The following is a 14151-nucleotide window of genomic DNA, read 5'->3' as shown; positions in this document are numbered from 1 at the left end:
CCAACAATACTTCTGTATGTTTTGACATCATTGAAAGGAGCACCTGCATCTTTTAAAAGCTTGGAATAAGGTAAGCATGGAGTGATGCTTTCATTGCAATCAGACATACCAGCCTTGTGCAGAATATCAGTTGCATACTTTGATTGAGAAATGAAGAGACCATCTGGAAGATATGTGATTTGTAATCCCAAAAAATAATGCAGTAGGCCTAAATCTTTCATATCAAACTCCAACTGGAGTGCATCTTTGACATGTTGAATAGAAGAATGGCTGTTTCCAGTGAAGATAATATCATCCACATACAAAAGAAGATATACCTGAGTATCGCCAAGGTCTTGTATGAACAAGGAAGGATCAGCAATGGATGATTTGAATCCAAGCTTGGGAAGATGAGATGTAAATCTCTCATTCCAGGCCTTTGGTGCCTGTTTGAGACCGTATAGAGACTTTTGTAGTTTGCAGACATGAGTGGGAAATTGTGGATCCTCAAAGCCGGGAGGTTGAGACATGTAAACTTCCTCCTTCAGTATGCCATGCAGAAAGGCATTTTTCACATCAAGTTGATAAAGCTTCCAATTAAACTGAGCTTCCATGGCTAAAATAAGTCTCACAGTTGTATGCCTCACAACAGGGCTGAATGTCTCATCATAATCAATGCCCTCTTCTTGGCTAAAACCTCTGGCCACCAACCTTGCCTTTTGTCTTGCAATAGAGCCATCAGAGTTTTTTTTTACCTTAAAAATCCACTTGCAACTAACCAAGTTCTTATGAGGTTGAGGTGGTACCAATGTCCATGTTCCTTGCTTGGCTAGAGCATCAAACTCCTCCTGCATAGCACTTTTCCAAACTGGAATCTACAGTGCCTTCTTATATGTCCTAGGTTCAGTTTCAGCAGGATCATAGGGAATGGTAGCAGTGAAAGCCTTCGTTTTGAAGATGCCATTCTTGCTCCGAGTAGTCATATTATGAGCATTAGAAGGTACAAGTGTGGTGGCAGACTGAGTTTGAAAGTTAGAGACTAATGCATCAGTAGCAGCAGATGGTGGATCCAAAACTATCTGAATATCTGAGATGGGAATATAAGTCTCCCTTGGTTGAAGAGTGAAATCTGCAGAAGAACTAGGAACATCTGATAAAGTAGCAGATCTGGAGTGGGGAGCAGAAGATATATGCAAATCCAACTGTGCAGCTGAGGGTGAGGAGTTGATCACATTGAGTGCAGAGTCATAATGAGATGAGGTTGTTGTCTATGGAGCTTGATGGAGGACAGGTGAGACCAGGTGTTAGATGATGAATTGCTTGATTGAGAGGCCCTTGATGGATGCTGGAGCAAGAATGGAAGAGGTGGAGTAGGACTAGGGGTGTGAGATGGTGAGGACATAGAACTAAGATAGGAATAAGAAAATGAAGTTTCATCAAAAATAACATGTCTGGAAATGATGAACTTTGAATTAGACACATTAAAACATATAAATCCCTTGTAGCCTGGTGCATACCCCAAAAATATACATTTGACAGTTTTCACTTAGAGCTTGTTAGAATTGTAAGGCTTCATGAGAGGGAAGCAAGCACAACTAAAGACTCGTAGAGAATCAAGACGAGAAGGTTTTGAATACAACAGTTCAAATGGAGAAGACATGTGTAAGTTGAGAGATGACATTCTATTTATAAGAAACATAGAAGCATCACATGCATGAAACCAAAATTTGGGAGGCAGCTGAGATTGATGAAGAAGAGTGAGGGCAGTTTCAACTATATGCCTATTTTTCCTTTCTGCAAGGCCATTTTGTTGAGGTGTGTATGGACATGATTTGTGATGGACAATACCAATTTTTACAAGAAAAGATTGAAAGTTATGACCTATATATTCACCACCACCATCTGTTTACAAAATTTTAATAGATGTAGAGAACTGATTTAACACAAAGGAATGAAAGGCAATGAACAAGGAACAAACTTCTGATTTATTATGTAAAGGGAAAATCCAGCAAAATCTGGTACAATCATCAATGAAGATAAGATAGTATTTGAACCCTTCAATTGAAATATGTGGAGAGAGACCCCATACATCAGAATGAATAGTGTGAAAGGGAACAGTAGACCTAGTACCTAGTACTAGAGTGAGAGAAAGGTAGTTTAGTAAATTTTGCAGCTAAGCAGGATTCACATAGATCAGAAGAAACATCAGGTATAGAATGAACATTGGATTTTTCCAACATGGAAGAAGTGATCTTATTTGAGGGATGACCTAATCTCCTATGCCATAGAGACTTGGAGATCTTAGAGCCAATTTTGAGAGCAGAACGATTGACCACTGGACCCTTGTTATTTCTTTCACCGGCACAATAACTTGTTGTCAACATCCAGGGATGATGCTGTGATCATCTGAATCTGTGATGGTCATGCCATCTAGAACTTGAGCTGTTCGTGAACAACCTCCATTCTGTTTGAAGAGCGGTGGCAACAGCGTCATCTTTATGGGGATTTAGCATTGAAATACGGCTGTTCATGAACAACCAAATTTTCCAATGCATTAAAATTTTGCAACACCATTTGGAAGGAGTTTTGAGCATTGAAACGAGGCCGTTTGTGAACAACCGTCTTGTTTCAATGCGTTAAGTATTTGAGAGCAGCAATGCCATTTCTAGAGGACTCTAATAATTGTGGTCGTTCATGAACGGCCTATTAGAGTGTTGGAAGACCACGAGACATAGAAGGATTAATTGGAGAGAAGGTCTTTTCCTTGTTTCCCCAGTAGCGAAAGTTGGAGTGTTGAACCTTCTTCTCTATTTTTTCTCTCCTTACTCTCTGTATTTCTTGCTCTGTGCGTCTTTTTCCCCTCCTCTCTTTGCTGCCCGTATCTTTTGTATTTCTCTCCTCCATGTGTCTCTTCATGTTGTTATCCTTATATAATAGCATAATTGCTTATCAGATAACTCTATCTTCCCCCAAAACTTGTAATTTTGAATTTTGGATAAAGCTTATCTTGCACTTCGACCAGCAGTGAACCCATATTTGCTTCACTTTCGAATTTTCTCAAGGCTAGTAAACTTTGAATATCAGCACATCTCCCTTTCTTCATTTGAAAATTGTCAAAGTCAACTTTGAATGGCCTATCTCTTCGTTTTCCTTTTGATAGTCAAAGCTATAACAACTTGTACAAGCTCATCCATATGGGAGACTGAATGTATTTTTATTTTTTCCACAACTGACTGTACGAGCATGTAATTGTGCACCAATGTTGTAATTGGCTCCTATCTTTCAATTTATTTTGAAAGGCCATCATCATGTGATTTTGGAATGTAGCCCCTCATTTTGTGATTTTTTTTTTGTTTCAACACCAAGATAACCGAGCGATCATTGTGGGGAGAGATTTCTTAAAATAGAGAAGATTAATCTAATAGTTAGTTAATTGGCACACTACCGATCCCAATTTACATTTTTTAATGGGTGGGAATTTCATCTAAAAGTTATCATGATTTTTTTTTTTTTGCTTGAAATTGGTTATTGATCCATTAAAGAGTAGATGAAGGTAACATTACACAATGACTCACCCAAACAGTTAGGTTATGACAAAATTGAGCCATGATTAAAAAATCCTAAAGTAATCAACATAACGTTACCCTACAGTGAAGCTCCAAGTACCCAGAAATCTGACACTATTAGGGAAGGCTCCGAACACAGTAAAAAGCTTTCCTCGATTTATTCATGATTCTAAAAGAGTCCCCTACACTTTGAAGATATATGCTTTGGGGAAGGAAGTTACTCTTATCGGGTTTGAGGTGGAGAGTGGGTGATGGAAGATCTATCTTTGTTTACGAGGATGCTTGGATTCCCATTCCTTACTCTTTCCGAATTTAGTCCCTTTTCAATTTGCTGCCGACAACCTATGTTTTTGAGTTGATCATACCGCATGGCAATTGGAATTATAATATATATTCTTCTTCAATCTTTCTGGCCTAATGAAATAGAGGCAATATTATCCATCCCATTCCCTCTCCAGTGGCTGATCATCTTTGCTGGCATTTACGAACTTACAAAGAGTGGCACTTATTATGTAAAAAGTGACTATAGATTGGTGCAGGACATACATGATAGAGATGCAGGTGGTATCAGTGGCTCTGTTTCTCATGATGCCTCACTATGGAAGCGTATTTGGGGCCTTAAAGTTCCAAATGCTGCAATGACTTTCATCTGGAGGGTTTTGCATGATATCCTCCCTTGTGCTTCCCTGCTTTTCCAGAGACATTTACTTTCCACTCCATTGTACGGATGCTGCGGTTTAGGTGTTGAGTTTTCTCTCCATGCTCTCTGGTCATGTCCCAAAGCTAAGGAAGTGTGGAATTTCTCCCTACAAAGCTGCGTTAGGGACTTGGCGTACAGGCTATTTCAAGGATTTATTCCAGTTTGTTGCATCCTGTCTTACTGATACAGAACTTGGTTTGATAGTGTTACTTTGCAGACGTATATGGCAAGCCAGAAATGAGGAAAACCACTGAAGCAAGTTTGTGAGTCTGCAATACCTTCTTGACCAGGTTCAGTCCTCATACGTGGAGTTTTTAGCGGTGCATTCAACTTCCACCCTTCCTCCTAGATCGGTTGGCTTTCCGGTTAAATGGGTTAAACCTCAAATTTCCTTTCCTCACGCTAAATGTGGATGGTGCAACAAATGATGAAAAAAGAATTAGAGGCCTGGGCATTATTCTTCGAAATGAGTTGGGGAATGTGCTTCTGGTAGCTCATAAAGGATTACAAGGCAGATTCAATCCTAAAGTTGCTAAGATCTACGTAGCATTTATGGGATTGCAAGTGATTTACAATTCTGTTTTTCATTCTTCTTATATAATTCTGGAGTTTGATGCTTTGTCGATGGTCAATGACTTAGCTAAATATGTGGCAGACTTGTCTGTAGAAAGCATGTTATTAGAAGAGGTGAAGTCCTTGTTTCACCTCTTCACTTCAGTTGTTTGTACTTATTACCCATATAAATGTAATCAGGCAGCACAGTTAGCTAGAAACGAACTTTTGCATCCTACTTTATGTGTTTGGTTTGAGGACGTACCACAGTGGTTGTCCCGTGTACTAAGAATTGATATAACTATCTAGATTGCTTATCAATGCAATTACTACTTTTCTTCTCCAAAAAAAAAAAAAAGTCCCCTACATAGTTATCATGAATTAGTAGTAAACTACATACACTTTTGGCGCTTTTCTGATGAGAGATTTTTCAACATTCAACGGTAAAAACAAAATGAAAAAAAAAAAAAACCAATCCATTTTTTTAAGATCAACTGCATGTGCACATGAGGATGGTAAATCTAGCATAATTTGCAACCAATATAACCCTTTGAACCAGTAGATGTGTTAATGTTTAGATAATCATATGTTTATATCCAAAATGACACTTATATAGAACTTGAATTAAATGTAACTAAATTAAAACATAAAATAACGAGAATGTTTCTACTTAAAGAAGACTAACTTGAATACAAAACTAAATGTTTTCTATTATTATTGTTTGGACCCAAAATGAGCATTTTGGCCTGACAATGCGTGTCTTGGAGAAATTGAGCCAATGTCAGTGGCTCAAGCTATATATTGTCGACCAGTTCGAAATATATTATTTAGAGGCTAAATAAAGTCTACTATGGAAGATTATGCGAGCTGCAAGAAAAGAAAATGATGGAAGCATGGAAATGAAAAGTCAACTTTAGCACATTTTCCTACTTCGACTAGGAGAAACCGAGCTAAACAAGGAAGGAGGGGCGGAAGACTAATCAAATGAAATCCAAATGAGCTAGAACTGTCCAGATTAATTCTAGACATCCCAAGGATCATTTCTTATGAAGAGTTCCAGAGCTAGTTATGAGTGGAAAGCCTTCAAACAATTAGTCCAATTTTCTGCAGAAGCAAAACTGGAAAACTGGACCTGTAAGGAGTCCAGCAGCATTTCTGGCCGAACCACATGGAAGAAAGCTCTGAAAATTTGTCACAATGATCTACACTCATTTTGGATCATTTGATATGAAGAAGTCGAAGGCCCATTATGATTTCTTGGTGAAGATATAATTGAAGGAGTAAAGGAGCCGAAAGTGCTTCCTTATCTCCAAAATTCATCATTCCTTATCTCCAATTAGTGTCTCCTTATCTCCTTATCTCCAAAATTCATCATTTCTTATCTCCAATTAGTGCTCCACTATCATTTGTTTAAGGCCAACCACTTTGGCATGGTAGCCTATAAATAGAGGTTACAATGAAACACTTCAACACACAATTCATCAACAACAATCTCTAAGATTATCCAAGCCTCTCTAGAGCAACCCTCTCCTTCTCTTACCGGTAGTCACACTCCAGTCCTAGTCTCCTCAAGAGCCGACTGTCAGTGCCACCAAACCTTCCATCCAAGCTAAAATCACGCTTTAGCAAGTTCTCCTCACTTCCTAGTAGTTCTCGCTCTGCTCGATCTACAACATCGAGTATCGATTGTGATTTTGAAGAAGCTCAGCAAAAGTCCTCGCCACGAGGCACAAAGAATCCCACGACGAGGTTGGTGCTCTCCTCGTCCACAATCGCTTGAAAGAAGTCAGGTCAAGGGACACCACCGACGACCGCACCCGAACGGTGCTGGCACGCCCGCACAAGAAAAGAGACTGTTGACCAGCTCAAGAAAAACTGGAGCCAAACAATTATCTTATCTCTCAATCATCTAACTTTCGTTTGACATGCAACTAGTCTGATTGACATCATCTTTTGTTGAACATGTCATTAATAGAGAGGGCTAAAACTTACAAATGCTAAGTGAATTCTAATCAGTGAAATAAATTGTAACTCTCTATAAATAGTGAAACAACGTAGAGGCTAAAAAGGACCGGACAATAACATAAAGAGGTTCAAAGGAATAAAAAAAGTAGAGGTCCAAGGGAAAAATCCTGAGTGAAAAAGGTCTTAGATCAACAAACTTTTTAGTAGCTTGCAATATTCATTTTAGCGGCCCTCATTAGAGAGAGGTTCTAATAAGAGCCTAAAAGAATGAGGACTTTCTAATTAACGGTTATGAAACCCACTTTTTGATTACATTTCGACAAATCAACCGTTAGATCTTTGTATCCATGAGTAAATCACTTATGCAAATTTTCAACCAAAATGAAAATCGTTAAGGTATCAAACTATATCAAATTAATGGACGAACCAAATGATAAATCACGATTATGAATGTCTTAAGGTGTCAAACATAAACCTTTTATGTTCATAATGATAAATCACAATTATGAATGCCTTAATGATTTTTAATTTAATTAAAAATTTACAGAAATGATCTATTGATCAATATCTAAATATTTAATAGTTGATTAGTTAAAATGCGATTTAAAAATAGGCCTCACCCATAAAAATTATATGTGGACCACAAATTGGTAAGCCGATCTTCACTTGTAGGTGAAAAATTAACATTCTTAATTGGGTGAATTTCGGGTAGGTTACCTGGAAAATCCCTTGAACTTTGTGAGAAGTGAAAAGAAACCGCGTGACCAGTCCATGGTGCTGCAGATATTGACAGGAATTGGGTGCTTGAAGAAGTTGACTGGATGGTCCCCCAAAATGCAGGTGCTAATTCTTTACATTCCTAATTGGGTGAATTTCGGGTAGGTTACCTGGAAAATCCCTTGAACTTTGTGGAAGTGGAAAGAAACTGCGTGACCAGTTCATGGTGCTGCAGATATTAAAAGGAATTGGGTACTTGAAGAAGTTGACTGGATGGTCTTCCAAAAATGCATGTGATAATTCTTTACGACTTTTGAAGTTTTAAGCTTTGTGTTCATATATAATTATATATGCTTAATCCACAAGCTTTGTTGACTGTACTCTCTACTTTTTACATTACTAAATCTAATACTTGATTTTGTTTTTAGAAAATTAAAGACAATGTGTTTGTCTCCACCCTCTCAATCTAATACTGTGCAATTGTAGAGTTTTTCAGGAGCTTTTTCAGCAGTACCACTCATCATGTATACCGTGAAAGGAATATGATCGCGGATGGTAGGTCCTTCCGAGTGTGAGTTAGCTATTTTTTTTTATAAGAGTGTGAGTTAGCTATTAACGTATATTAGGATTCAATTTTTAGAATCTCCTCCTCCACAAGTCACACAACTTTACCTTGATGATTTGTGTGGAGTTACCAGAAATAGGAATATCTCAGCTATTAGTTAAACTGTTTCCTTTGTTTAGGCCCCATGAAACCAAAAAATAAAAAGATAAAATATCTGAACGAAGCAACTAGTGTATCTTAAATCAAGAAACAAACCCACACAAAAGAATTTCTTTGATTGCTTTGCCCCCAGGAGGGAGAGTGCCTATGTCCCTCGTATACATTCCAAATAATCATCAAAGAAGTACATGATGAATGAGATTTGGACCAATTGAACCAAAAACCTTCTATAACAACTGTACATACCTCCAACAATATGAAGTATTTGCTACATCACCAAGCATAATTAACACCCACTTTGGAACACCCACGAGACATGGCAAGGCCCAACCGAGACATGCATCGTGTAGCCCTATGTTCAAGCTACGCTACGGTATCCGGAAGTCGCAAATCCGCCACCGGGAAGCCACCTTCCCGCCCTTGCAAAGTTGCCTCCACAAACTAGGCATTTCCACACTAGAATAGTTTCTACACTAGAATAGTTGTTACTTGTCCCACATCGAAAACAATGTAAAGGAGATGACTTCCTTCACCTATAAAAGGAACTCTCCTCCCACTTAAACACCATTCATTCCACAACCAACTCCATTACACACTTTGTAATCATGTTAGGCCGCAAGGCTCGACACACTAGTATAAGCTTTCAAGTGGACGTAGTCTCCCGCCAAGGCGGGAGGTGAACCACTATACATCTCGTGTCAATCTCTCTCTCTCTCTCACTTAAGCTAACTAGAGACCCCCTCGGTCACTAACGTTAACATTGGCGCCGTCTGTGGGAAGCCGACACACAAAGGCTTCGTCACCTACCACGAACTTTGACCCATTTGGGCCGGTCAATGCTTGGTCAACGCCCATTGGGGCTGATCAACATTTGGTCAACGCCCATTGGGGCCGATCAACATTCGGTCAAAGCCAGTCAAGGCTGGTCAACGCTAAACTCAAAAAAGTCAACGCTGGCAAACAAAAAAAAAAAAACAAAAAAAAAATATGGTGCCAATTCTCTCTGGACACCCAGAGAATTACTTAGGCCACTCTGCCTTCTTTTTGCAATTACACCCACCTTCATCTTCGATTGCATCTGGCGCCCATGATCCTCCTCCTCCGCTGGGCATGACATCGCCGCTCCGCCGAGCACAACTCCGCTACCGCCGGCCAGAGCCACTTCAGCTCACTTTTCTTCCGTTGACAAGCTCCACTTTTCTTCCAACCAAGACCGCAGCTGACAAAACCCAGCTCCGCTGAACTCCCCCACGAGTTCGGCCATCCAAACCCCGCTAGCCAACTCCGCCAAACCTACGCTGAGCTCCGAGCTCCATCCACGAGGTCCGTTAGCTGAGCTCCGCTCTGCTCCGCCGAACTTCACCTCCGCTGGCCAAACCTTCACCGGCCAAGTTCTCCGCTCCGCCGAGCACATCCGCTAACGGCCAAGTAAACCACTGCTGTCTCCGCCTCTCTGAGCCTCCGGCGACCTTGGCTCTCCGCTGACTCCATGTCACCACTGAGCACCAATTCCTCCGCCGCCGAGCCTCCGCTACCGCTGGACAACCTCCTCCCCACACCCAGAAATTCAATCTGGGCACCCAGAAGTTCTCTCCCTCACCGGCATCGTTCATTCTGGATTCTCAAGAGACCGTCAATAACATATCAATTGCCGCTGATCACCCTTGACGCTCATCCCCGTGGTCTTCTTTGAGCATCTAATTTGAATGTCTCTGATATGAATGCCTGGTTTCTTCCCGAAGCTTGCAGCAACGCCAATAATTGAGGCACCGTTGCAATCAACGAAATCACTAGCCTTCTACTATTGCGCTCCGCCAAAGCAATGGACCGTCACGCTCGGCCAACTCCGCTAGCCTCCAAATCGGCATAAGATAAGTAACTATATCTTATCTTTTACGCTCTTTCAAAATTGAGCTAATGTCATGCCAATCACATGCTTTTACTACTTCTAAGCATGACTACAATGTTTCACACTTGATATGCTTTTACATGCTTCCATAAACTTTTGAGCATGCCTAAAACATTTCGAAGATTTGGCAACATTTTCTAGGCCTCACATGCTAGATATGCCATGCTTCACATACCGATCTCAATGATCCTTTAGCATATCTACAAAAATGCAAAAATGATATTAGCATCCACATTACAAGTACATGCTATACACATATGCCATGCTTCTATTTTAATTGCAACTCAATTAAATAAACATGGGACACTCAAACAAAATATTATTACTTGCTCTATGTGTTTATCATTTTTCATTCAACCGCCAAGCGGTAAGGCAACGCCTCATAATGACAATGACCGCTACGCGGCATTGCAGTCAAGCTTTTCTCCTTCGAGAAAACAGCAAGGGACTAGTTAACACAGCCCACGGCAGCCATTGATCCGGCAGTTAACCCCGACGCTTGGGTACCAAAGATTGGGCTCGCTACCCAACACCCTCTGCTCCGTGCAGCTCCCCTCATCAAACACTTTTCCGACCATCCGGAGGTCTATAGCCAGGAGTGGGGGACTCCTCGCAGGGCCTGGCAGGGGCCCACCCGAAAGGGCAAAAGCGTTCGCTCCAACCAATTCTAGATGGACGACGCACTCGCACTAATTATGCTTGATATACGGCACAAAGCTACGCTTTGGTATCAACCCGCAAGAACACCCTCCTTGACTGGGGACTTCGGGGACTTATACATACAGCCCAGCATAATTAGCAACGACCACGCTCATGCCTCAGGGCGTCACCATCGAGCTACCCGTTAAAGCCTCATGGCAACACAGGGCTCTGGGCTCGTGCCTCAGCAGCACCGCCAGGCTTTCGCGCTCGTGCCTCAGCGGCACCGCCGAGCTTTTTGCGCGCTCGTGCCTCAGCGGCACCGCCGAGCTTTTCGCGCTCGTGCCTCAGCGGCACCGCCGCGCTTTTTGCGTGCTCGTGCCTCAGCGGCACCGCCAGGCTTTCGCGCTCGTGCCTCAGCGGCACCGCCGAGCTTTTCGCGCTCGTGCCTCAGCGGCACCCCTGAGCTTTTTGCGCGCTCGTGCCTCAGCGGCACCTCCAGGCTTTCGCGCTCGTGCCTCAGCGGCACCGCCAAGCTTTTCGCGCGCTCGTGCCTCAGCGGCACCGCCAGGCTTTCGCGCTCGTGCCTCAGCGGCACCGCCAAGCTTTTCGCGCTCGTGCCTCAGCAGCACCGCCGAGCCTCCCTCACGAGCTTACCGCTCATGCCTTCTCGGCACCCTTGAGCTTCCGCTCACGCCTTCCAGGCACCGCAAGCTTTTGCTCACGAGCTTACCGCTCATGCCTTCTCGGCACCCTTGAGCTTCCGCTCACGCCTTCCAGGCACCACGAGCTTCCGCTCACGAGCTTACCGCTCATGCCTTCGCGGCACCCTTGAGCTTCCGCTCACGAGCTTCCCGCTCATGCCTTCGCGGCACCCTTGAGCTTCCGCTCACGAGCTTCCCGCTCATGCCTTCCCGGCACCCACGAGCTTCCGCTCACGAGCTTTCCGCTCATGCCTTCCCGGCACCACGAGCTTCCCGCTCATGCCTCCCCGGCAACCCTTGAGCTTCCGCTCATGCCTCCCCGGCAACCCACGAGCTTCCGCTCATGCCTTCCCGGCACCCACGAGCTTCCGCTCATGCCTTCCCGGCACCCACGAGCTTCCGCTCATGCCTCCCCGGCAACCCTTGAGCTTCCGCTCATGCCTCCCCGGCAACCCCGAGCTTCCACTCATGCCTCCCCGGCAACCCCGAGCTTCCGCTCATGCCTTCCCGGCACCACGAGCTTCCCGCTCATGCCTCCCCGGCAACCCTTGAGCTTCCACTCATGCCTCCCCGGCAACCCACGAGCTTCCGCTCATGCCTTCCCGGCAACCCACGAGCTTCCGCTCATGCTTCCCCGGCAACCCTTGAGCTTCCGCTCATGCCTCCCCGGCAACCCCGAGCTTCCGCTCATGCCTTCCCGGCACCACGAGCTTCCGCTCATGCCTCCCCGGCAACCCTTGAGCTTCCGCTCATGCCTCCCCGGCAACCCCGAGCTTCCACTCATGCCTTCCCGGCACCACGAGCTTCCCGCTCATGCCTCCCCGGCAACCCCGAGCTTCCGCTCATGCCTTCCCGGCACCACGAGCTTCCCGCTCATGCCTCCCCGGCAACCCTGGAGCTTCCGCTCATGCCTCCCCGGCAACCCACGAGCTTCCGCTCATGCCTTCCCGGCAACCCACTAGCTTCCGCTCATGCCTCCCCAGCTTCCGCTCATGCCTTCCCGGCAACCCACGAGCTTCCGCTCATGCCTCCCCGGCAACCCTTGAGCTTCCCGCTCATGCCTTCCCGGCAACCCCGAGTTTCCCGCTCACGAGCTTTCCGCTCATGCCTTCCCGGCAATCCTCGAGCTTTACGCTCCTGTTTACTCGACACACCACACGTTAATGGAACATTGAATTTTTCTACCATTTGTCGTTTACCGACCGCGACAAATCAAATTCTTTTCGAGTTCCATTAACACGAGCGAAAACCAAATAGACACAACCATACGCGCGGTCATCGTTCATGAGTTACAAATGCATACCTTCGCCGCACTCATGCAACTTACACCTCACGAGCGTAACCCCGTCAAAATCGACCTCGTTCGTCTCCTTGCGCGCGTCACACATTTATCATATGCAATCCATATGCTCACACGACCATGTATCACACACCCCATACGTTCATATATGCCAACGCATATCGGTGCAACTCACATTTGTTGCCCAATGCAACGAGCATTCTACGTATGCCTGTTTTTTGTCTTTGTTGTGCAGGTTAACGAGTCCCTTCTTGCTTACGGAGTTCGGGGACTTGTAGGGGCTCCGTACCGCCCGGTTACTTATGCTTGGTGACATCGTGTGTATAACTCCCCAACCAAGAAGCTCCTCTTACTTGGGGACTTCGGGGACTTGTACATACCTCCAACAATATGGAGTATTTGCTACATCACCAAGCATAATTAACACCCACTTTGGGACACCCACGAGACATGGCAAGGCCCAACCGAGACATGCATCGTGTAGCCCTATGTTCAAGTTACGCTACGGTATCCGGAAGTCGCAAATCCGCCACCGGGAAGCCACCTTCCCGCCCTTGCAAAGTTGCCTCCACAAACTAGGCATTTCCACACTAGAATAGTTTCTACACTAGAATAGTTGTTACTTGTCCCACATCGAAAACAATGTAAAGGAGATGGCTTCCTTCACCTATAAAAGGAACTCTCCTCCCACTTAAACACCATTCATTCCACAACCAACTCCATTACACACTTTGTAATCATGTTAGGCCGCAAGGCTCGACACACTAGTATAAGCTTTCAAGTGGACGTAGTCTCCCGCTAAGGCGGGAGGTGAACCACTATACATCTCGTGTCAATCTCTCTCTCTCTCTCACTTAAGCTAACTAGAGATCCCACGGATCACCAACGTTAACAACAACATATTCGTTATTTACGTACTGTATTCTTTCTTAAAGCTAAAGAGAAATGTGCTACCGCACGTAACAATATATACACACCGATGTGCCAAATTACTCATGACCATTTATTGGTGGTCCTTTTTGTTCTTAAAAGTGCTAAATATAAATAGGAAAAGAAGAAAAGTCTTAAACTGAGACTTCCATATATGTCTGCTAGCTACAGTCATGTAAACCCAAGTGGACTAATGACACTGTCGCCACCATGGCCAGAGACTTTGGATGCCGCAGGGCGCAAGGAGTCTTATTTTGTTTTGTTTATTTTTTGTCGCTCTGGTGTACATACTACATAGTGAAGGTGTCTTTGTCTTGACCATAATTGACAAGACTATTGATCCTGCTTTCCCCGCAATACACTATGAAGTTGCTTCAGACTTTACATGTAGCAGTTGGGGTTCTGATATATATTGTAGTTGTTGGTGACGGTCACTTCTCACTTCTCACTTCTCACTAGTCACATA

Source organism: Rosa rugosa, chromosome 4 (assembly GCF_958449725.1).
Source record: "Rosa rugosa chromosome 4, drRosRugo1.1, whole genome shotgun sequence".
Classification (NCBI taxonomy): domain Eukaryota; kingdom Viridiplantae; phylum Streptophyta; class Magnoliopsida; order Rosales; family Rosaceae; genus Rosa; species Rosa rugosa.
This window is presented reverse-complemented; position numbering follows the sequence as displayed.